The sequence below is a fragment of the Doryrhamphus excisus genome, linkage group LG9 (assembly GCF_037039965.1).
Source record: "Doryrhamphus excisus strain RoL-2023G ecotype Guam linkage group LG9, RoL_Dexc_Guam_v1.1, whole genome shotgun sequence".
NCBI lineage: Eukaryota > Metazoa > Chordata > Actinopteri > Syngnathiformes > Syngnathidae > Doryrhamphus > Doryrhamphus excisus.
The window spans coordinates 16,007,100-16,033,944 of NC_136365.1; the positions used below are offsets into that span (position 1 = coordinate 16,007,100).

General features: G+C 40.8%; 1 long non-coding RNA gene across 1 annotated transcript; it reads left to right on the forward strand.

The window, feature by feature from the left end:
- Nucleotides 1-26,845, forward strand: LOC144899776 (uncharacterized). Its single transcript, XR_013628062.1, has 3 exons — nucleotides 1-262; nucleotides 26,390-26,473; nucleotides 26,698-26,845. It is a non-coding gene; the product is annotated as an uncharacterized LOC144899776 (long non-coding RNA).

Genomic DNA, 26,845 nt, shown 5'->3' on the forward strand with positions numbered 1-26,845 from the left:
TGGTGTGTTTCCCGCCAGGTGGCAGCCCAAATCAACAAACATCTCCCAGTCTAACCAGCAAGAATTTGGATAAATGAATAAACAAAATGAAACCTGTTTTACGAACACCGAATGTTAAATAATTCTTGGACATATTACTTTACAATCAATGTCTTCAATGGACGAGTTCAAGAGTGGACAAAAACCTCCGAAACACGTCAACATTAGAATTGTGAACACAATCCGCTTGGAACTAATCTTGTTTTTGGATGTTGTACATCAGGTAAGATTCCTGTCATTTACAACGTCAACGATGGTTATTTAGCTATACGTGTTGTTTTTTTTAACAGTGTGTCTAATGTTATTTCCTATATACCTTTATATTTATACTTTGGATGTTTTATCTTTATGTTTAACAGTATGTAATTTTGCGACAGGTATATATTTTTTACGGTGGAAGTGCAAAATGACAGTAAACGTTTACGGCCTTCCTTGTAGCCATAAGGGATGGTTGTACATATCGTCTATATTCTTGATATCCTTGAAGGTTTCTCGGCTTTGTGACTTCTTGGTGTAAATAATTTCATTTATTGCATCAAACATCTTCATAATTTTATATGATAAATAGTAGTAGTTAGTCAGAGGACATGGAACAGATTTTGTATCGTATGTTTTATTTCCAAAACCATCTCAAACTGTCAAAAATGAAATTAAATACGAAATACCTACCTTTTTAAAACCAAAATATCTGAAAACATTTGATAGTTTACTTTTCTTTGGCCCAATGCTTTGGTATGACAGCCATTTTGAGGAGACAGGTCTTGTATTTTATTGGCTAAATTACACTGGCACTTCAGTTAGCATTAATGCCTTCCAACTGACATAAATCAAATCAAATTTCCCATAAGAAAGCATGTAAATCCAAGTAATCCGTTCCAGAAAGCCCCCAAAACACAAAACATACTTTTAGAGTTTTGCAATTATAGTTTTACATGCAGAAAACAATTAAAAATGCATGTAGTTGCATATAAATGATGATTGAAAGAGATAAATGAACATGTGAGGTTACTTCTACCTTCATTGTCATTTGTTCATTAATTCAAAAGTATTTGTATCCCTTTCATTTGTTCATCCATCCATATGCTGATTATCCTAATTAGGTTTGTGGGGGTATGCTGGAGCCTATCCCAGCTGCTTTCAGGCAAGAGGCGGGATACACCCTGGACTGGTTGTCAGCCAATCCAGGGCACATATAGACAAACGACCATTCACACTCACATTCATACTTATGGACAATTTGGAGTCGCTCATAGAGGACAAAAATGCATTGCTGGGTATCAGTAGGATTATTTTTATTCTATTAAACCTGCTGTGAGCTTTAATACCAATTAGGACAAATAACATTAGTGCATCTGGGTGTTTGCATTCAATTGTTGCCGCTGTGTTGCAGCATGGAGTGCACTGAGCTTACCTTGTGGGATGATGATGATGATGATTGGTGATGATGATCATAGCTATGTTGCTATGACAGGTGTGTTCACATGCCATGCAGGTGATGTCTCACATGCTCATTTAGCTAATGACACCAATTAAAGTAATTAAGAGCGGCATGGGGAAACCTCCATTCCTCCCCCCTTTTCTCTCACTCGCCACCATCACACCACCAGTTCTCCATCCTTTCTCATCCCACCTGGTCACATGATCAGCATAACAACACACAGCTAGCACTGCTACATGCCATTGAAGACGACATTGTGTTATGTATAGTGTCTGGCTGTCTTCCATGATCTGTGGCTTTAAAAGAATCGTAAAGGTTGAGATCAGCACTGAACTTGCACTTGAGAGACACTTCTTGTCACGGCGGTGCAAAGGAGAGGGCCTGCAGGAGAAAGAGCGGTGTTCAAGAGGGTGCAGGGGCGATGATGCCAAGCCAGGTCCTAATGAGGGGAGAGATAATTGTTTTGTTTTGTCTGACAGGAGGGGTTGGGGATAGGGGGTGGGGGGGGATGAAATGACATGCCACACATGGTTTTTGGATGACGGAGGGAAGGGTTGTGGGATTGATGCAAGAGTATTGAAAGAAGTACAGGATAGAAAAGCCATATGGAGAGCATGAATAATATCCAAGAAAATGACAACTTTTTTTAAAATAGAAATTTCCATTCTGATCATACATGCATGTCTCCCACACAAAAGAATGATGTCAAAATAAACATTCATAGATTAATTTCTCAGTCCATAAATTGTGATAGCGAGAAGGCTCACATCTGGACATAACTTATACCGTCACATCTGCTCGCATTTATAAAAGTGTATGAAAGTTTGCTTTTATTTCTCGGAATCCGACAGGCGTGCCTGGATTTGATGCTAGCGGCCCAAAACACCTTCACCAGAGTCAGACCGCATATTCTCTGGGAAAAGGACTTTGATGTGAACTTTGGGTTATGTTTTCTTCATGTGTTTTTATTATTTATTTTTTTTTAAATTTGGACACAAATGGAATAGGACAACCTCAGCTTAGATTATTATCATACAGGGGAAAAGAGAGAGCCACAACATTGGTGATTGAAAGAGAAAATACTGTTACCAAAATGACATCTGAGCGCACTTTGGTATTCTGGCGACTCACGGCATGCAGTAAATGATGCGGGTGGGCTGTGCTTTTTGAGCCAGGATGGGGAATCAACTCCAGACGCCTGTCATCGCTTCCACCAAGATAGATGGTGTCGTTAAGACAGTCTCCATCATGCAATAGCTAATCTGGAGTCACCGCTCATGTATTAAAGTAGAAGGAACAGTCTGAATTTATTTGTATACAAATGTAAATGTACCAAGTTAATCAAATGGTTTTGGTGATGTCACTGGACAGCCAAAAATAAAACAACAATTGTGTCAGAGAGTGCTAACTCAAGTCAGTTTAGCAATAGTGATCTGACTTTCTTAAAGCCTATAGGTCACAGCCGGTTGTACGGACTCCTTAGGCTGGTCTACATGCAGAAAAAGCCACAAGAAACACACAAAAGGCACACGTGTGATGTGCTGATTTTTGAGTCGTAGACTGGCCACAGACCGGCCGGTCACATCATGCAGTGAAACAGAGACCCGTTGGTTGTATAGTCAAATTTAGGGCGTGAGCTTAGCAAACACGTCTATGAATAAAAGCACAAAAGCGAAAATGTCCGTTCCAGTGTGGCTGTGCATTGGGGCCTTTGTCTCTTGTAGTGTTCTGTCTGTTTTTATCCACCAATTGCATTGCTGTGTGTAGTTCTTTTGACACAGTTCTTTTGAGTAGTATTGGGATTTGAATTGGTGACCTCCTGCTATTTGTCAGCATTCATGAAGTCAGCTTTCGTGTCTCACAGGGATCAGTATCATTGTGCGTAAATGTGACATAGCACAATGAACGTTTATTGATTACCTTAAAAAAAATTGTTACCTTAATGAAAAAAAATGTCTAAAAAAGGTTGAAATTATTGTGACAGGCTTAAGTCTACTTGCAAAGTTCCTGTTTGGGGTGGGCTGGTCACTCTCTGCTGATGAAGAATAAGAAATGTTGTTTATTTGCCACCATGGAGTCGAGAATTAGTAACTTAAAGCAGCGGCGGTGTACATTTACCACGCTAAAAAAGAAAGAAATCACAGTTTCTATGTGGACTAGCCCTACAGAATTAAATTATATTGGCCATGGTATATAGTTGATATCGCACGTTTCTAGGCTCCATTTTCTGCCTAGCAACAAGTGGCTGTGCAAAAAAGTGATAGGCCCAGCAAGACAATTTGTTGTTTAGTACATTGTATAAAATACATATGTTGTTTTTTTTTGCTTGTAGTCAATAAAAAACACCAGCGATCCATACCAGTATAAGCTCATGCCGTACTCTATGTGGCCCACCTTGCCAGGCTCACAGATATCAGTAGACAAGCAGTCATGTTCGTTATAGGCCGAGGTGTGGCGTGCCAGAGTGTGTGAAAGAGGAAGATTGAGAGAAGAGGGGAGCAATGCTGTGTTGAAGAGAGATAGGCCCAATGAGAAAGTGTGTGTGTGTGTGGGTACAGAGGAGGGGTGCAGGTGGCACCGAGCTGGCGTAGGCCCGGGCCCACTGTCCCCTGGCAGTGCCAGCCTCCATCTGTCATCAGCAGGAACATCTGCAGCCCAAGGTGCCCTTGTCACCCAGCGTTAGAGTAACGAGTTTGGCGTTTCTATTAGACCGTCGCCATGGCCTGCCCGCCTGGCTACCCGGCATCGGCCAAGACTGTGGCATTTTTTTGGGTGTGAGCTTGCGCGTGTGTGTGTCTAGATATGAGGCCGACGATGAGGGAGCAAGCTGGAGATTTGTTTGTTGGTTTGTGCGCCTGTGTGTGTTTATGTTTGTGTGTGTGTGTTTGTGCCAATACAACATGGCAGCGCAGTGCGTTGACCCAGCTGGGATGAGCCGGCATGTTGAGTCATGTCCCCTCCTGATGAGAGCCTGTGCCCAGTGCGCTCACGCCACTGCCAGACCTCCAATCTCTGGTCCACCCTGCTCTCCCCTCTTTACCCATCCTCACATCTCCCCGTGCCCCATCTGTCCACCCCCTCCTCTTTTCTGCCCTCTCTGCTCCCTCACTCACCTCTCTGCGATCCGTCCTTTCCTCCCCCGTGCTCCTCACATTCTCCTCCGCATCTGAGCCATTCTCACTTCTGTTTTTTTTTTTTTTTTTGAAAAATCTTCCTGGTCTCAGAAAGCAGATGGTACTTCTTTCCTTCTTCTTTTCATCCTTGTTTCTGTGCAACCCCCAAACCGGCATCCACCTCCTTTACCCCCGCCTTGTGCTGTGTTTCTTCACATCACTCCACTGTCGCGCTTTTTCTTCTTTCTTCATTAAAAACTTATTTTCATTGATGATTTAATTGTCAATAAACAACAAAAGCAGTCAACAGCTTGACAAGGGACACAACTCCAGCAGTAGCAGCAGAAAGAAGAAAAAGATAAATACATTGAAAAAGAAAATATAAAAAAAAAACATCAAAGAATATTGCAAAGCCCAGACTTCCCTGTCTCTGGCTTCTTTGTCCAGCTCCTCCTGGTGGATCCGGAAGTGTTCCTAAGTCAGTTTAGAGACATAGTCTCTCCAATATGTCCTGGGTCTTCCCCGAGGCCTCCTCTCGGTCAGATGTGCCTTGAACACCTCCCCAGGGAGGCATCACCGCCAGATACTCAATCCACCTCATGTTGCTCCTTTTAATGCGGAAGAGCAGCAGTTCTACTCCGAGTTTCTCCTGGATTGCATTGCTTCGCACCTTATCTCTAAGGGAGAGCAGTATCACAAAAAATGGCATTATGCCTTCCTGCCAAATTCTGTTGAGCCACTTGTACCCGTGATCTTGTCCTTTCGGTCACTACCCAAAGCTCATGTCAATTGATGATGGTATAGGAACATAGATCAACCGGTATATTGAGAGCTTTGCCTTTCGCGCAGAACCGGGGAAGGTTAATACGACCAACCTTGTTGTGCATGTGAAGCATATTTATTTTTTTTCTCTTGAGTTTTCTTTTTTATTTGTTTTTCCTGTGAAGCACTTTTCTGAAGAATGGAAAGTGCATTATTTTTATTTTTATTTTTATTTTTATTTTTATTTTTATTTTTATTTTTATTTTTATTTTTATTTTTATTTTTATTTTTATTTTTATTTTTATTTTTATTTTTATTTTTATTTTTATTTTTTAAATAAATGCCATTATGCTTCAAAGCCAAACTCGTTTCAGCCACTTGTACCCGTGATCTTGTCCTTTCAGTCACTACCCAAAGCTCATAGTTACAGTGAAGAAAATAAGTATTTGAACACCCTGCTATTTTGCTATTTCTCCCACTTAGAAATCATGGAGGGGTCTGAAATTTTCATCGTAGGTGCATGTCCACTGTGAGAGAGATAAACTAAAAAGAAAAATCCAGAAATCACAATGCATGATTTTTTAACAATTTATTTGTGTGATACAGCTGCTAATAAGTATTTGAACACCTGAGAAAATGAATGTTAATATTTGGTACAGTAGCCTTTGTTTGCTATTACAGAGGTCAAACGTTTCCTGTAGTTTTTCACCAGGTTTGCACACACTGCAGGAGGGATCTTGGCCCACTCCTCCACACAGATCTTCTCTAGATCAGTCAGGTTTCTGGGCTGTCGCTGAGAAACACGGAGTTTGAGCTCCCTCCAAAGATTTTCGATTGGGTTCAGGTCTGGAGACTGGCTGGGCCATGCTAGAACCTTGATATGCTTCTTACGGAGCCACTCCTTGGTTTTCCTGGCTGTGTGCTTCGGGTCGTTGTCGTGTTGGAAGACCCAGCCACGACCCATCTTCAATGCTCTGACAGAGGGAAGGAGGTTGTTCCCCAAAATCTCACAATACACGGCCCCAGTCATCCTCTCTTTAATGCAGTGCACTCGTCCTGTCCCATGTGCAGAAAAACACCCCCAAAGCATGATGCTACCACCCCCATGCTTCACAGTAGGGATGGTGTTCTTCGGATTGTACTCTTCATTCTTCTTCCTCCAAACACGCTTATTGGAATTATGACCAAAAAGTTCTATTTTGGTCTCATCTGACCATAAAACTTTCTCCCATGACTCCTCTGTATCATCCAAATGGTCATATGCAAACTTAAGACGGGCCTTGACATGTGCTGGTTTAAGCAGGGGAACCTTTCGTGCCATGCATGATTTCACATCATGACGTCTTAGTGTATTACCTACAGTAACCTTGGAAACGGTGGTCCCAGCTCTTTTCAGGTCATTGACCAAGTCCTGTCGTGTAGTTCTGGGCTGATTCCTCACCTTTCTTAGAATCATTGAGACCCCACGAGGTGATATCTTGCATGGGGCTCCACTCCGATTGAGATTGACCGTCATGTTTAGCTTCTTCCATTTTCTAATGATAGCTCCAACAGTGGACCTTTTTTCACCAAGCTGCTTGGTAATTGCTCCGTAGCCCTTTCCAGCCTTGTGGAGGTGTACAATTTTGTCTCTGGTGTCTTTGGACAGCTCTTTGCTCTTCGCCATGTTACAAGTTAAAGTCTTACTGATTGTATGGGGTGGACAGGTGTCTTTATGCAGCTAACGACCTCAAACAGGTGCATCTGATTCAGGATGATACATGGAGTGCAGGTGGACTTCTAATGGGCAGACTAACAGGTCTTTCAGGGTCAGAATTCTAGATGATACACAGGTGTTCAAATACTTATTTGCAGCTGTATCACACAAATAAATTGTTAAAAAATCATGCATTGTGATTTCTGGATTTTTCTTTTTAGTTTATCTCTCTCACAGTGGACATGCACCTACGATGAAAATTTCAGACCCCTCCATGATTTCTAAGTGGGAGAAATAGCAAAATAGCAGGGTGTTCAAATACTTATTTTCTTCACTGTATAGTCCATAGTTGATCACCAATTCACCCAATACACAGTTCTTTATTTAATAATTGAAAAAAAAAATCTTAAATGTTGTTTTTTGTATTCTACATACTGTGTTTATAGAGTTTTGGTTATTTTGGTTTTGAACTCCCGTCACCATTGTTGGTTTGAGAAGAATAACTGTAGATATTTATGGAAGGACTCCTCCTAAGTTGAGTTCATGTTGGTCTTCTTTTGAAACTAGTTAAGACTGAATCAACAGTGCCTCTGCTGGTGACAACCAAATAGTGCACCCCATTTTACTTCAATTGCTTTTCTTGATAATATGGAAACATGTTAAACACACTCTGCTTCTTCCGAGGGTTGTCCCGATCCAATATTAATATCTGCCCAATGGAGCCCCTATGATCACAACAACATTGTGCGCTAGCATGGGGGTAGGAGTGATGTTGGCTATGTGGCAGTATTTTTCGCTTAGAGTGTAAAACCTGTCATGTGCATGTTTCCCATGGTGGCGCAGAACCAGGGAAGGTTAATATGAACTACAGCATCACAAAAAACTGCATTATACCTTGCCGCCGCTACATTGTTGCTGAAACTATAACCCAAATCAAGTCATTCCACACTACAAAAACAGTCACAAAAGTCGGTTGAAATATTTGTATGGTATCAGAAGTTGTATCAGGACACCTCTACTTCTTGTCGGAGATCTTAAATGTAACTTATGTTGTAATGTTATGTTTAAAAATTAACTAAACCATGACCATTATTTTATCATCATATATCATCATCCAAATATAAATAAATAGCTTTTACATGATGTGATTTTATCCATCCTTAATGTGCTCAACAGGGCTCCACTCTCAGCAACATGACTGCTGTTTGTGTTTGCAAACACATGGTGGCTCTAACGAGCAGCAATCTGTCTGCCCATTAATGGAGCGAGGCTTGGCGGCAATTGTGTCAATTACCAGCAGAATACTAATCAGAGCAGCATGTCCGAATGAGACACGATTGATTATTCTTTTTCATTTCTGGTGTTACCACCTTATGAGTCAGTTTGGCCGGCGTGGAAATATGGGGAAAAAATTAGACACCACTTATTAAGAGCTGAACTTTTTTGACCTTCTAATAGCAAAAAAAAAATGCTAATGTAGGCTTTTTTCACACTTTTGAGTCCAGTTTCTTTCTAAACGAGCATTTTTGTGGTTTTTCCACTCTTGGCACATCTCTCTCGTGGCCCTATCAACACTTTAAAAAGTGTGTTGTTGACAGTGAGTGAGTGAGATAAAGAAAAGGGAAGCGACAACTGCTAATCAATAAGATTTCTCCAACCTCTCCTTTTTCTGCACCACCTCCCTCCCCCCAAGAGGCCCATGGCATTCAAGACGCGCCAAGATGAGCTTGGCATTGTCGAGCACGCCTTAAAAAGAAACACCTGCGAGGTGGAAGACTTAAAAAAAAAAAAAAAAAAAAAGTAGAGAGAGGGAGAGTGAGAGGAAAAAAATCCTGCTTTTCGCAGCTCTTAAAAATGTTGGCAAATGTTCCATGGCTTTTTCTGGGAACAAAACAGTAAAAAGAAAGCATGCAAGTGAAGACAAAAGGGGGATGCTTTTCCATAGAGACAGAGGTGTCATTACACTTGAGACACTTGCCAAATTTGTACTTTATCTTATCCCGTATTCTCCCCACCCCACATTCCGTTATCCATACCATCTTCATTTATTAGCACGTTTTGGGAAACAAATAATAAATAGCAAGTTTTTTTTTTTTAAAGGAGGGATTTGGGAAGGGGAGACAAAGATGTAGCACGGCATGGCGAGCGAGGGTGAACTCAAACAGATGGCACTCTTGGCATGCACCTCTCTCTTAAATCTGTTTCTGCTGTTTTTCCTCATGTGCACGAGGCTTTAACCCCGTGCTAACCTGTGTCCTGGCCTGACCCCGGACCACAGCTGCTGTTTGTACTCATGTACTGCAGTGTGTGCACACAACGTTACCTGTGTCTCTGTCCAGCTACTGACCTTGCTTGACTTTTGAATACCTAAATTGAATACTGTAATTGAACAAAGCATTTATGCACAGAATACCTGTTAAATTTACAGGGTGTATAATATAGTATAATATAAAACAACAAATTTTGTAGTAGTCATCTTATAACAAATTTTTACTTGATTTTTTTGTTTTTTAAGGTGGAAGAATGACTAGCCATGCTGCTAATCTTTGATTTGACCCAAGGCTTGCGAATCTTTAAAAGTGAAAGGATGGACTAAATGTACTCATTCTTCCAGTATTCCAGTGTCTCATATGCTGTGAAACAGTATGAAGAATGTACAACAGTTATAGGACAAGTGCAAATTCAACATAGGATTCTATGGATGTTGGAGCACAACAACGTCTTTCACTTAAGGGAGGTGGTAGAGTCTTTAAACTGTTTTCCTTAAAAGCTTTTCTCTGAAAGAGACACTTTTTGTCCAGAGAAACTGCAGTTATATTTAAAGGGGACCTATAATGCTCATTTTTCGACACTTTGTATTGATTTGTGGACTCCTATAGAGCAGCTACACATAATAACCAGCACATATAGCTTTCTTCTTATAGTTATTCCAGAATCTGCACCTATGCAGCTGTATTTCTTTGGATTTTGTGTCTTCCCACGAAAATTGTTTGTTTTCAAGACAAAACTTACAATGCATACTTTTTTAATGTGTGTGTATATTTATACTTAGAACTCACTTGCAAATTTCTTTGTTTTCCAAAGAAAAATACATTTTCATGCATTTCACAAACATTCATTCATTCATTCATTTTCTACCGATTTTTCCTCACGAGGGTCGCGGGGGGTGCTGGAGCCTATCCCAGCTGTCTTCGGGCGAGAGGTGGGGTACACCCTGGACTGGTCGCCAGCCCATTTCACAAACAATTGTTTCCATTTCACAAACATATTATCCATTTATCCATCCACAAACAATCAGATGATTTTCAAAGAAGAGGCCTACTATCAACAACTGTCAGTCCGTATGGCTGCTTATCCAAGTTAATCATTTTATAAGGCTAATAGATTATTAGAAAACCCATCTCAAAATCTAAACTAAAACTAAAATCTCTCACCAACTAGTCCCTTCAGAAAGCAGCACAAACGGGGTCTAACAAGGACAGAAAAAGTAGTGGGAGGCCCCGATGCACAACTGTCCAAGAAGCGAAATATCTGAGAGTGGGTACTTTTAAGACAAAGACGCCTCACAGGTCCTCACCTGGCAGCTGTATCAACGGTTACATCAAGGCAGACTGTAGAAAAACAAAGATGACCAAGGTCAGTCCCTGTAGTATATCCCAGTATCTTACCAGTAGAACAAAGGGCTCTTGGCTTATTTTTGTTTCCACTAGTCGAAGAGGAAGCAGAACCTTTTAGCTATCAGGCTCCTCTCCCGTGGGACTGCATTCTGGTTTCCATCCAAAAGCGACAGAAAACACACACAGTACATCCTCTGTAAAGTGTAGACTTGCAACTGATGATATACTGTAATGCCGTCATGCAATGACGCTGTCACTGTAGGTCTAAACTGCCTCAAAATGGACTAAACCGTCGTAGAATAATCTTGCAGTTGAATCATATGAAAATGTCACATGATCAAGCACATACAGTAAACACAGCCTCTCTTCTAGATATGTAGTTATTATTTTGCTGATATGGGTCTGGTTTAACATCTTTTTGTCACCGATCTTCAACTGGTCCCTGATGTCTCCAGAGTACCAGAGTCTACACACGCCAGCCAGCCAGACATAAGTGCTTGAATGCAACGTCAATTATGTAAACAAAGGTGATGAATGCATTTTCTACGCTAATGTACGGTATCTCGTGAATAAAATGAACACGTTATGACACCACATCACCCACAGTAAGAGACTTTTCGACTGCAACATCATCATTTTTAACGAGACATGATAAACGGTGAAGTACCGAACAATGCCATTGAGCTAGTTAACCCACAAACACTTTGGTCTGATACTGGAGAACAGAGACTAAAAACCAAAAGCGGAGGAATGTATGTACATCTATGTCAACTGCAGTCTGATTTCATATACATGGCATTTGTAGATCATATTCCAAATTATTCCAGACCATGCAAGTTCAGAGGGTCCACTCCACAAGGTATTATCATTATTAATTATACTAACAATATGAAGTATCTTATTGCATGACAGTAAAGTGGGTATAACTGCTTATTTGCAAGTCCTGAATGTGGCGCCATGATGCAAGAAACACCTGGTGTGCCAATTGAGGACACTTCCGTCTCAGTGTGAGCTCATACATTCATGTGCTGACTCCCATAGACAGACTATAGATTTTACTCAATGCACATCACTTATATGTATGTGAGGAGTTGGGGGGGGGGGCTGAGGTGGTGTGAGCTCATTTGCATAATCTCCCATTTAAAGGAGGGATGTGCTGCAAGCCGATGGGGTTGGTGGGGGTGTTTGATAGTAAAGGGCTGGGTTTTGGAGAGGCTGTACAAAGTCTTCATTGTGCAGTCACAGGATAGGGAGAATACCCCGTCGGGTCTAGTTTGTGTGCGTGTGTGAGTGTGTGTGTGTCTTTTCAATGTTTATCTATGTGTGTCTGTGTGTGGGAGCCACACCTGTCAGGAGAGCCTGAGGGAAAGCAATGAGACCATGATAATGAGTGTGTGTGTGTGTATGTGTGTGTGTGAAACAGATAGTCAATGGGATTTCATTAACATCGACAAGAGCATTAAAATCTTTGGGCCAAATCAAGGTTTTTATGTCCTAATTGTTTCCCTTTATTAACTTGGCTTGTTATCATGCCATTTTATTCCCTTTCTCTATATAATACATACACACATTCACATACACTTTCTCAGCTGCAGCAGCAGGATTTAATTACTCGTCTTTCTCATGCCAAATCATAATCTGCACAAGCAGGCCGATTGGATCAGGCTGAAAAAATAATGGCAAAATTAGAATTTTTTTTATTTATTTATTATTATAGTTTTCCGCAGAGAAGGGTGGGGGACTTAATAGGGAAGGGAGGCCAGAAGTGCTGAAGTAGCTTGTGGCTGTGTCTCCAATGGTAGACAGTAATGCTCCGCAATCTGCTTAATATCCCCGCTGCTCTCATTAGATTAGAGAACATTAAGGAGATTGGGAGATTTGCACTCCATTGTTTCACTAAGACAACACGAGGGTAGAGAGGCCATACAGCCCCCGGTGAAGAACACAAAGTACAAAGTGGGAGAAGACGTGGGGGTTAAATAGATAAGCTACCGGGGGTTTAACAGCTCAGGTATGGATGTGATGATTCCCAAGCTCACTGCTGTTAAGAAATCCCGACCACTGCCTCGCACACCAAACACCACAGGGTCAACTTGTCTGCGCACAGCCAGCCATTTTTTTGTACGGGTTTCTTTGAATCGCAGTGATGTTTTAGAGTTGAAGTACTTGAGAGTTCTAGGCCAAAAATTAGTCATTAGTATTTACTAATTAAAAATAGTATTTATGAGTTCGCTTAGGCCCGCAGGACACTAGTTTGAGGCCCCCGCCTTGATATGAAAGTTTAATGTTAGATATGGATGCTGTATGGTATCATGTACCCAGAAAAAAATATTATGTTTGATTAATGTTCATGTTAAAGGTTAAATAACTGTTAATAGTTATCCTCCCTATCTGTGTGGAAGTGGTACATTTTTGGCTTTTTAAGTTTAAAGGAAATAACTTGGAGGCTACCGTTTAGGTCGCTAGCGCTCTAGTTTGCCAGTTAGCATGTGTCTCAAGACTCTGGAGTTGTGCAATATGTTGTAAATAAAAAAAGTATAAATGTGACTATAGTCGTGTTTTGTCATGTCTACAGGGCTCTAATAATGCTTTGTTAATTTTAATCTGAAAAAAATTATTTGTCTACCCACCAACTATATGTGGTTTCTTAAGTTTTAATTATTTGCCGTTTTATTATTATTATATTTATTTATTACTGATTGATTGTCTTTATTCTTGATCTTATTTTGTGTAGAAAAAAAATTAAGATATTTGAGAACAGTGGAATGTTTTTTATCAGAGCTTTTCTTGTAGAAAATCGAAACCAAAGCAAAGTTTATTCATTTTTATGTTTTTATAGATGCGTTTTTTTTTTTTTTTGGAAAACCTGATGCGGCCCAGCCTCGCCCAGACCCAAGCTCCAGTGGCCCCCAGGTAAATTGAGTTTGAGACCCCTGGCTTAGAGTATTACAGTTGTGCAATTAACAATATAGGTGGCTGCGAATGTACCTCCATACAGTCTTTTAATTAATACAAAAACAAAAAGAAATAATCCCGTATGCATGGTGGTAGAATATTTGCCAAGTAATGTTTTTTTCAGCTAACCTTTTAACTTTGACCTCCAGTATGTCCTCCAGCAGTCTCTTCAGGTGGAAGTGCGTAAAAGAAAAGAAAAATTAGTCGTAGTAAAACGCTTAATGGAGAGAATTCAACGTTGTCTCCCCCTAGTGACCACAATGCTACATAGCACTTGCATTTAAATCTGTTTTGATTAATAATAAGCCATAATCGACCCCAAAACTCATTCATTCATTCATTTTCTACCGCTTATAGTCCCGAGGGTCGCGGGGGTGCTGGAGCCTATCCCAGCTGTCTTTGTGCGAGAGGCGGGGTACACCCTGGACTGGTGGCCAGCCAATCACAGGGCACATATAGACAAACAACCATTCACACTCACATTCATACCTATGGACAATTTGGAGTCGCCAATTAACCGAGCATGTTTTTGGAATGTGGGAGGAAACCGGAGTACCCGGGGAAAACCACTCCTATTTTATACTTGTTAATTTATCTATGACAGCAGTATAACAAAAAATTATATATAAATACTAGGCAGAAATTCACTAATCGTGGTTGGGTCACTCACATTCAAACCTACGCCAATTTTTACACGTTTTTTTTTGGAATGTGGGAGGAAACCGGAGAAACTCAACACAGAGATGCCCAAGCGGAGATTCGAACCCAGGTTTTCCCGATATCCTGACTGTGTGGCCAACATGCTAACCATGCGGCCATTGTCTGGAACCAGTTAATTGCAATAAACAAGGGATTACTTTTTATGTTATTGGATCTGTATCAAAATATGTTCTGGTTTTGACAGAGGTATTCATTTAACAATGTTTGTTTTTGTGTTTTTCATATGTAGTAATCTAGAACTTAACTGCATCATACTGAGAGCTGTGTGTAATATTTCAACCTCCTTAATTAGCGACACAGATCATATATTAGAAACAACAGTACTACAGTACAAGCTATGAAGTATTTTTTCTTAACTTGTATCCTACCACATTCATATCTCCAATCAAAACTGAGCATTATCATATTTTCATGCATTTCTGATGTATTTTTGATGACCTTGTGAGAAACCGTAATAGCCCCCTTCCTTAATAACCACTGAGTCAATAGCCATGTTTACATGAGGAGTTTTTCTCTTTCCGAATGGAATCTTTCCGAATGACCTTTCCGAAAGCAATGGTATTCATGGAAAGGAATATTCCAATCGCGTGTCTACATGCGCCGCTATAATCAACCAGAATAGTCAATGGGGCATGCGCAGTAAAACGTAAACACCAACATCACGTGATACCGACTTCCTCGAGTTTTTCTTTCACTTGTTGGAATAACTCCGTATTGCCAGTTTTTCCTTCGTCCAGTCTTGAAATTTAGTTTGAATCAAAAACAAACTTTCCGCAGCAGTCCAATGCCGATTGCTCGCCTCCATTTTTTAAAAATCGAAGAACGTCTCGAGGTGCGTGTTACGTCATATCTCAGCATTCGCTGAAAGAACGCACTCGGGAACAGGAAAAGCTAAAGTTCAATCTTGCTAATATTTTATTATTAAGAAGAATTATTTTCTTTTTGAATAAAATTGGACTTGTGAATGGCGTATAGAAGGGTTTAGATTCTGTTCCACAGATGGCGGTAATGCACACGGAAGCTGCTTGCCAACCGCCAATAAACAACAGAAGAAGAAAAACACCACGAAGAAGAACGTAGTCTGACAACTTTCCGATTGAGCAGGTACAAGATACCTCAATCGGATTGGGGAAAGGAATATTCCACCCCTGTGAATCTGATTATATATTCATTCGGATTTGCACTTTTCTTTCGGAATGAGGTGTATACAAAGGTTACATTCTTTCTGTTTGAGCAAATAACCCGAATGGAATTGGAATATTTGGGTCCATGTACGTATACGTGGCTAATGACAGGATTGTCTCAAAGCAAATTGATTCAAGTGTGTGATCAGCACCCATGCACTCATTGCAGTTGCGGTATTAGGATTCAGTAGCGTCATCCGAGCTCCTAATTCCACATTGGGAATGCTGCCATCATTAACATAATAAGTCTACTTTAGCTGTGAGGGGGCGTAGAAAGAAAAAGTTGTTTTTTTTTTCTTTCCCTGTTGCACGCTTGGCTCATGTAGTGGGTATAGTTCCTCAGGCAAGTATAAACAAATTAACACACAAAAAAACAGGCTTTTTATTGTGCAGGCTCCCAACAGTCATAGTGGGTAGAACCATTAAACTTACTGTATGTGCTCACAAGCCCAGGGAGGCAAATGATATGGCCTCAGCTCATATCTGAGTAGACAAATACATTATTTCTACAGCTGGAGGGACAAAACTCTTTACTCTTTTGTTCAGGGAATAAAAAAAAAACTATACGAAAAAGTTTTATCCATAATTTGGCACCCTAGATAACTCATTTGGCTTCCTGGGTGACTAATATGAGAGAGATTATTTTTCATGGTGTGCTGGCTGATTTCGTAAAGCCATGCTGGACGGCAGCTTGGCCACAGAGGCACACTTTGGCAAAGTCCCGGATGATCTGCATTCCTGCTTGCTTGGAAAGGTCACATGGGCCTCGCAAAGAGTCCACTGGATGGTCAGTGAATGCAGTGGCCGTGGAACAAATGGCGCAAACTCAAAGGGAAATACACAATAGTCGACACTTTACTGGCTTTTCTGTCTTGGATTCAAGCGAACTTTTTTCCTGGCACAAACACAACACATGAGAGGGTCATCAATGTGTTTTATTGATTTTAAAATGAGCATATTTTCTTTATTTTTCTTTTCTGTGAAGCTCGGTTTAACAAGATCTTGCTCTCAGTAGTACACTAGATATGCGATTCTTTTAATCAACAAATGTAGTCGCATCCTGAAAGAGTCTGACGCTGCACTATATACTCCTTCCTGCTCGCACACCTTTCTCCATCGCTTTCCACACTTGCAACACCACACTTCCTCTTTATCCACCAATCACACTCATGGCAAGATGCGTTCTGAACATCACCCTTACAACGCAAGCAGGTCGCTACAGTACAAAATTCACTTTATTGTCTTACTCCAAAAGAATTCAGCTCACTGAGTCCAGAGAGTTCACCCCAATATCACATACCACCACAAGAGGCCGCTAGAGCCTCTGTTCAATGCATTGGCATAATGCAAGCACGCACTTGTGATGGACTTTTCCTATACTAGTAGGAGTATACTAGTTTAATTATTTAATCATACAATAAATGTAGGGGATCAAAAAATTCTCAATTGTTTTCATTGACTATATTAAAAATATGGTTTCACTTATGTAATCAAATCAATCAATTAACTTAATTTTAAATATAAAACTATCAAAAGTATAATATTACTTTTTATTAGTATAATTAATATTGTTGTATTATTATTCATGTGTGTTTTTACTATATGTATTTTTTACTATATTATGTTAAAATCAGGAATGTGGTTAGCACGCAGGCCTCACAGCTAGGAGACCCGAGTTCAATTCCACCCTCGGCGATCTCTGTGTGGAGTTTGCATGTTCTCCCCGTGCATGCGTGGGTTTTTTCCGGGTACTCCGGTTTCCTCCCACATTCCAAAAACATGCTAGGTTAATTGACTTCAAATTGTCCATAGGTATGAATGTGAGTGTGAATGGTTGTTTGCCAGGGTGTACCCCACCCCACCTCTCGCCCGAAGACAGCTGGGATAGGCTCCAGCAACCCTCGTGAGGATAATGGTAGAAAATGGATGAATGAATGTTACAATCAATAATATTGGTGTTATGACTAATTATAAATTACCATCATGTAACAAAAACAAGCCCAATATATAGACAATAAACAATATAAATAAATGTCATAATGTCAGATATTTAATACAGCATATATAGATATTTACATGCATTGTCAAAACTCAATAACATACAAATATACAAGTAATTTAAAACAATGATAAATTCAATACATTGTATTTAAGTGGAAAAAATGCCAACTCACAAATTGGGTCGAAATATGTATGCTTGATAAAAATAAGTCAAAACAACCCCCCCAACTCTTTCTTCATACTTATCTAAAATAAGTCTATAGTGATGAGACTTTAGTTTATTGCTGCATAATAATGACACCTCTTCTCTTACACTGTTGATTGATTGTTTCTTGGACGAGAGTGTAAATGAACAAACACACACATTAGCCGAGAGACAGAAAGATGCCAGTGAGAAAACATTAACCATCAGTGGCAATCAGGAGCCAATTTTAAAGCTATATAGCTCTTTGGATTTGATGTGCGTTCAATACAAACATTGTGTCAGAGAATGCATCCTATTGTTTACTTTTAGTCGGTACTTTGACAGTGGATTATACCGTAATCCCTTTTAACTGCCTTTAAAGACGAGAATGGAATATTTTCAATATTTTAATATTGTTATAGTCTGCTATATGGTAGTGGATTGACAGCAAAACGATGCTGCTATGTGTGTTCTTGCTTGTGGGGGTGTCTGGACTATACTGGGCATAATGGAACCCAGTGGTGTTTTTGCTGTGGGTGGGTTTGCTAACAATGTCTAAGCGTTTAGTCGAGGTTGGCACAAGATGTCCGTGACACACACACACACAATTGTCCGCTTTATAGGATGCCCGCTGATGTCATGGCAACCCCATATCCTCAGCAAGGCGGAAGATGCCCCGTGCCAAAAATGCCATGGTAACTTTTTTTGTTTTTTTTTTGGAGTTGCCCAGAAACCTTTGAAGCTTATTAAGTGAAACCGGTGGGGAGACAAGTGGACAAGGAGAGTGAGAGAGAGAGAGAGAAAGAGGAGGGAAGCTGGGGAAAGGCAGAGGGATTGGGAGTGCGTCCTGTCTCGGCGCCAAAATTGTGTCTTTGTTTTAAGGAAGGGAACACAACCAGCTTGCTAATGGTGCCTTCAGTTCGTTTTTTTTTGTTTTTTTTTTTTTTAAAAAAAAGTCCACCCAAACACATTGCAGTGAGCACCGTGCATCAGAAAATGTTGTGCCAACATCTCTTCATTGGTAGCTTGTACCAGTCTGCTATTGTCTGCACAAAACCTTTGCAATATATGGACCTGCGATTGGCATCATTGATGAAGCAATAAGAATTCAGAATTCAGTCAGTTGTAAAATTAATACTTTTACACTTTTTGTAACCAGCAGAGGAGCTTCAGCCTTAACTAGTTTGCTGTCTAAATAAATACAATATAATGCTAGCAAGTGCAGAATTAATCTGCTCCATACAACATTGGCGTTGAAACAGGAGTTCAGAACATTCTTCATTCATTTTTACAAATAACTCTTAAATGATCAAGTGACGCTTGACACATTACTGGAATGTGTGTACTACTGATATGCGTAAGATAGTCCGCAGGAGCCATGCTTTTTTTAACATGCAGGTAATTGTGTCTTTAGGTGTGTGTGTGTGTGTGTGTGTCTTTGGTTAGGTAATTAAATGAGTCCATTTCTCCTTGAGTTAGCTTGCGGCGCCAGTAGTGCTGCCCAGTGAGACAGTGTCGGGCTCTGCCAGTTTCATTAGTGCTGATGGATGACCTCGTGACAGGCATTCCGCTCACCTCCACTTCAAAGAGAGCAACACAGCAACTCTGGATGAGCACAAGTGTGTGTGTGTGTGTGTGTTCCCTTAAAGACTGATACAATACTGTGCACAAGTCTTAAAGATGTGTTAATAATGGCATAATAACCATTAAATTTAAATTTTTTAAAATTTGAAACACTTATATGCTAGGACTACGTTAAAAAGCCATAGCATTTCAGTATGTGGAATCAAACTATGGAACGGATTGAGTAAGGAACTCAAACAATGCACAATGATGAGCCAATTCAAGAAACAATACAAGCAGTTGATGTTTGCTAAATACAAGGATGAAGAGTCTTGAACCAGTCATGATGTGCTATATATATCACTATATTGACACTTACTATGGTACACATTATGTCATTGGATGGTCATATCACTTTGTACTTCAGTACGTGAAAAAAGAAAAATGAAAAAAATAAATAAATAAAACTTAAACTATATTAGGAAAGCAGGAAGTGAACAAATGTAACAGTTAGTGATTGTAAAAGTACCAGATGGAGGGGTAGGATTTAATAAGCTTTGCTTCTTCTTACTCCTTTTGGACATGTGGAACTGTGAACTGATTATGTGATGCATTCAATTGTAATCTGATGCATGTTCAAATGAAATAAAACCATTACCATTATCATTAATGATTGTTTATTTAGTATTTAATATTTAGTAGAGTGCATGTATTATTCATTGTGACTCCCACTTATACTACATTTTCATATTCACGTCCAACTACACTCAAAAGTTAACACTCAATTAAGGCATAATAAAAAAAAACAACCTACAAGCTGTAAGGATCCCTACATAATTAAAATAAACATAACCTAAAAAACATAAAACTGCTGCTGTGACATAGAATAGCATGCAAGAGTTTTTTGTGGATTTTAATGGCTTAGCGCTTTGTCACTTGTTATCAAAGTTAAGGTTGTCTCTTATTGTTTTATGTTTCATAATCAACGTTAAATACACAATCGGCATCTGCTGCGGTTTTCTCGTTCTTCCAATACTGTGTATTCCAATACTACTGTATCAAAACAGAGTACACAACATCAACATTACATTGATATTAGTCTGCTAAATTGTCATGTGTACCATTAGCATTGACATAACTTTTGTAGCGTTCTTAATCAAAGCTTTGTTGTGTATGTTTACAAGTTAAAGAGTCACCGTGTTCCATGTGATGGTGCTGTTGTGTGCGTGTTGGTTGCCCACCGTATACACTGTGAGCGCGGGACAGAGCTCCCTGCGCTTAGTTAGGATTTTTTGGTGGCAATTTCCATATTGCCTGGGGTCATGTGGGCATGGTGCCCACTCCTGGTGCTGTGGGTGCCTACTGAGGCGTGGGGAGATTAAAGCGGGCGCACTGTGCCACAAAAGGGCCTGTCTAGTGCTTTTTAATTCCCCCTATATTAGGGCACGGTGCCAAGGTAGCACCCTGCTATGGCAAACACTCCATAACTGGCACCACAAGTACCCTCAGCAAGAAAGAGCGAGAATGAGAGCATGAGAAGACTAGCGTTCTCTTTTTCACACACTTGGACACATGCTTGCATGCTTGTAATTAGCAGTCTGTTGCCTTTGCTAGTTTGCAGGGGACTCCCAGTGATTTTCATTCATGTCTTATTACCTCCGCCAGGCCCCAAGGAAGGAACTAATCTTTTTATGAATGTGGGTTTAGTTATTATCTTCACTAACAGAAGACCGAGTGTATTTTTGCTTTTGTATATTGTTACAAACATAACTCAAAAACAATGTGACAACATTTTCATTTTCAAATCCAGGAATTTTTAATGTCTGAATTTTTCATTCATCGACTACACCTGCAGGACACAGGTGTTTGGCCTTGGCTGAGGTCTACGCTCCACTGAGTGGGATTGTATGAAGAATTACCGACATGGAACTATTGAACTGATTTCCACTAAATAGATAAATGTCCAGATCCAGGATTTGGCTAATGTATTTATCATTTGTGACTGACCGAGAGAGGTTGGTGGATGTTACCGTCCCATGGAGGACACAGGTGTTTGGCCTCCGTGGAGGCCTTCGTTCTTTGGAGCGCTCTAGTTTCTCTTTATTTGTCAGGATTGTATTGGAAATAGGGTTAGCGCGCAGACCTCACAGCTAGGAAAGCCGGGTTCAATTCCACCCTCGGCGATCTCTGTGTGGAGTTTGCATGTACTCCGGTTTCCTCCCACATTCCAAAAACATGCTAGGTTAATTGGCGACTCCAAATTGTCTATAGGTGTGAATGGTTGTTTGTCTATATGTGCCCTGTGATTGGCTGGCCACCAGTCCAGGGTGTACCCCGCCTCTCGCCCGAAGACAGCTGGATTAGGCTCCAGCAACCCCTGCGACCGCCGTGAGGATAAGCGGTAGAAAATTAATGAATGAATGTATTGGAAATAGTTTAACCTTGGCAGTGGTCAGAAACGGATAGCGGTAGTTAGAACTACCGCTACCAACGCTATACCGTTGGTTTATTTTGTATAATCCTGCAGACAGACTAGTTATACACTTGATTGGTCTTGATAGAGGTCTATGATGGTGAAGTGTTTTTTTTCGCGCAAAAACAAGGCCCAATGGTGAATATGAGCCATTTGTATTGCTAGTTGTGTTGTTGTGTTCTTTAACTCGTTTATTTCTATTTAGTACTTCCAACAATTTACACTGAACTTTGTGTCGATGTTATTGTTTTTGATGTACATATTCATTCATTTTCTACCGCTAATCCTCACCAGGGTTGCGTGGACTGGTCGCCAGCCAAACACAGGGCCCTTATAGACAAACAACCATTCACACTCACATTCATACCTATGGACAATTTGGAGTCGCCAATTAACCTAGCATGTTTTTGGAATGTGGGAAGAAACCAGAGTACCCGGAGAAAACCCACGCATGCACAGGGAGAACTCCACACAGAGATGGCCGAGGGTGGAATTGAACTCAGGTCTCCTAGCTGTGAGGTCTGTGCGCTAACCACTTGTTCACCGTGCAGCCCTGATGTACATATAATTACACTTATTTTGAACAGCACTTGCCACTTTTATATTTATATTGTTATTCCTTGTTTTATTTTTATCCTTTTCCTTATTCTTATTTTTTATTCTTTTCTACAAAATGCACCGTGGAGTTGCACTCAAATTTCTTTGTACGCAATACAATGACCCACCCTCTAAAGTGTAAAAGGGGAAAAAAATCTGAAATAAAAAATTTGAAAGAAAAAAATTTAATTCACCTCTAAAAAAATACATTCACCACCGAAGACCTCGGCTTGATTCTCCGCTTGGCATCTCTGTGTGGAGTTTGCATGTTCTCCCCGTGCATGCGTGGGTTTTCTCCGGGTACTCCAGTTTCCTCCCACATTCCAAAAACATGCTAGGTTAATTGGCGACTCCAAATTGTCCATAGGTATGAATGTGAGTGTGAATGGTTGTTTGTCTAAATGTGCCCTGTGATTGGATGGCGACCAGTCCGGGGTGTACCCCGCCTCTCGCCTGAAGACAGCTGGGATAGGCTCCAGCACTCTTGTGAGGATAAGCGGTAGAAAATGAATGAATGAATACAATGACAATAAAGGCGATTCTGATTCTGATGTGGGGCCTGGGTCAATGAAAACAAAATCTCTGGATAAAAGTGCAGACCCAAGACTTTTGACAGAGACCTCTGCAAAAGCAACTCCAGTCTTTCCCTGTGGAACTCAGGAGTTTTATTCATTCTTGTGGACTCGACTTTTCTAACTGCTCGGGCTGTGGTGGAGTGAGGTCTCTGCTCTCGGTGTCTTTGTGATCAGTTGCAGTGATGTCACCAGCAGAGTGTGTTTGCTAGATATTCATGCACCCTCATGCCCTGAGGGTGGTGGCATGCTGGTAAAGGGCTCGTGTGTGTCCACTGGGGTGTGTGTGTCATGTCTCTGAGGTCTTCTTCCTTACTGTTCTCGTCCAAATTCACCCTCTGAGGCTGCACGCTGGCATCGCTGCATCATCCAAACACACTGGCAGGGTCCGCCATTGATTCTCTGATATCTTTTGTTCTATGTCTTATATTTGTGATCCAGAATTTAGTTAGAACAGTGAAATTCATGTTCCATGGAAGCGTCTTCTCGCTGCTTTTGTTGTCTTTATCACGTGTTTCTTCAGCCACACTTTCAGACGGAGTTACGTGCATGCATGATGCAATACATGGGTGTGTGTTTGTGCACGTGTGTCTGCATACAAACGCCTGTTTTAATCCAAGTCTCTCAGAGCATCTGGAGCCTCGACACAGTTTAAAGGGCTGGCTGGGTCTGCTACGAGCTGGACTAGTGCTTACAAACACACACACACACACACACACACACACACGCTGCTACAGCTATCTGGGGCACCAGAAGGCCTCGGCAACGCCAAGGCAGAGGCTGCCCACCTTGGCACCACGAGGTGGGGCTGTGCTGGCGCTTTGAGGGGGACAGAAATGGCAAGGGATGGAGGGAGGAGATGGATGGGAATGGGGAGAGGCACCTGGCATGGGATAATAACCCTGGGAAAAGGCCCGAAAATGCAGAGGGTGGAGGAGTGTGTCTGTGTGTGTGAATGAATTAAGGTGTGTGAGCAAGTGTTTGGGTGTTAAAGGCATGTTGTTCTAATGGCGTCATAGCTTTGGGTTTGTGGGTGCTGCTTTCTATCCATGTGTTTATCCTTCTTTGCTTCTATTGCAGTGATTTTTTTTGCCAGAAAAAATAAATACTACTACAATAATACTAAAAAAGCTTTGCAGATAACCTAATCTCAAATAATAGGTCTGCCTTCCTCTGTACCAGAATACAGTGGGGCCTCGGAATCAATCATGAACACTCACATTCATACCTATGGAGAATTTGGAGTCACCAATGAACTTAATATATTTTTGGAATCGTAATGGTAATGGTTTAATTTCATTTGAACATGCATCAGATTACAATTGAATGCATCACGTAATCAGTTTACAGTTAAACATGTCCAAAAGGAGTAGGAAGAAGCAAAGCTTATTAAATCCTACTCCTCCATCTGGTGCTTTTACAACCAGTAACTGTTACATTTGTTCACTTCCTGCTTTCCTAATGTAGTTGAAGTTTTTTTTTAATTTTATTTTTGTCACGTACCGAAGTACGAGGTGATATGAGCATCCAATGACATAATGGGTACCATAGTAAGTGTCAATATAGTGATATATATAGCACATCATGACTGGTTCAAGACTCTTCATCCTTGTATTTAGCAAACATCAACTGCTTGTATTGTTTCTTGAATTGGCTCATCGTTGTACATTGTTTGAGTTCCTTACTCAATCCATTCCATAGTTTGATTCCACATACTGAAATGCTATGGCTTTTTAACGTAGTCCTAGCATCAAAATATTTCAAAAGTTCTTCCCTGAGATCATATTTCTCCTCTCTTGTAGAGAAGTATTGGATGACATTTTTAGGTAATTGGTTATTTTTAGCCTTGTGCATTATTTTAGCTGTTTGAAGATTAGCTATATCAGCAAGTTTAAGTATTTGTGATTTTAGAAATAAGGACTTAGTATGTTCCGAATTATCCTTACTACCCTTTTTGTAGTAAATGTTGTATGTGGGAGGAAACCGGAGTACCTGGAAAACCCACGCTCACACAGGGAGCACATGCAAACAGAGATACCCAAGTCGAGATTCAAACCCAGGTCTTCCCGATCTCCAGACTGTTTGGCCAACATGCTTACCACTCCTCCATCATGCAGCCCGTACATTGTTTAGCAATATTTAATTATTGGTGAAAAAATGACATTTGATATTTTTCAATATTCTAAAATTGTACCTCGGTAGGTGCTGCTGTTTTGATTCGCAACAGTCAGTATTTTAGTTCAAATGGGCTCGGTAACGTACTTTCACACTTTAATAACAATTGCAGTAAAGTCTCGTTATATCGATATCGGTTATATCGAAGTACTGCTTATTACGATACTATTTTCATTTCCCGGCAAATTTCTAGTCTTTTATGATATAATTAGTTCCGTTAGTACGATACACGGTTATTATGATCATCCGGTTACTACGATGCCCTTTTCATCTCCCGCCAGCCAATTTGGTCTGCTTATATCGATACAAAAGCAGCTTAAATCAATCTTTGCTTAAGGATTTCAATACCAAAAAAGAACACGGCGAACGGCTGCTTCCAGTCAACTTTATTTTTCACACTTCCACCACTAGAGCGCAGCACACACACCGATTCCCGCACTTCCTGGTTCACAGGTCATGCTCAACCCGCCCCACATAGCTGGCCAAACACATGCCTGCAACAGAAGAACCAACTGACATAGCATACACACCTATTCCAACAAAGACCAAGCGTACAAATACATGTATTTAATTGTGTTGTATTCAGATATCTTTTTATCGCTTGCAATAATCACTGTTTTTCATATGTACATGCTGGCGTTCGTGGTTTCTCTCGTGTGTATAGAAACTATACACACGAGAGAAACCACGAACGCAGTTGGTTCTTCTGTTGCAGGCATGTGTTTGGCCAGCTATGTGGGGCGGGTTGAGCATGACCTGTGAACCAGGAAGTGCGGGAATCGGTGTGTGTGCTGTGCTCTGGTGGTGGAAGTGTGAAAAATAAAGTTGACTGGAAGCAGCCGTTCGCCGTGTTCTTTTTTGGTATTGAAATCCTTAAGCAAAGATTGATTTAAGCTGCTCGACATTGTTCTATAGTATAGAACAATGTCGAGTGCATTATTGCCCACTTTTAATGCAGTTCGGCGCAGGATCGGATATATCGACAGTTCGGTTATATCGATATTTTTTCCGACTCCCGACAATATCGATATAACGAGACTTTACTGTATGTATGGTAAAACTGTTCCCAACAACAATATTCCTGGGGAGCACTAATAATTATCAGACTATCCTTTGCGGTGTAGTAGTCCAATAACTTTGTGTATGTTTAGGACCCTTATGGAAGCAGACACACACATATATAGAGGTTAGACAATTTTGAAGGGAGCATGTTCTTAATGCAGTGTGCAGCCCCCTACAAACACCCCCCCCCAACATCCACACAGCCATACCCCCACATGATTTCGTCTTCTCTGCTTAGCACCGCAGATGCCCAAGTTGCCCTGCAACAGCTGTCCCACCATGTGCCTGACCAAGTGTTGCCACCCAATGGAGGGGAGAGGAAGTGAGTAGCAGCAGGACGAGGAGGGAAGGGGGGGCAGACAAAGTCATGAATATTCATTTGAGCCGTTTTGTCTTTAACCCTCCTCCCATTATAAATAATTGCATTTTTTATCATCATGCGTTGAATTTCACTGCTTGGATGTTGCGAGGAGTGTTAATCTGAATGTTTGTCTCATTGTTTGTCTCTCATTTGGTGCTGGATTTGGTGGTGGATGGTGATGATAGCCAGCGCCCCGTGTGCGCACACCCCTCCTCCTGCTCCCAATTTCCTGGTCACAGGACGCCCCCTGGAAGCAAAACGAAGAGGGAGGAACCCTAAAATGATAGGCTGCCCTCCTATTGGCGTCCAATACTTTTTGGTGACCAATAATAC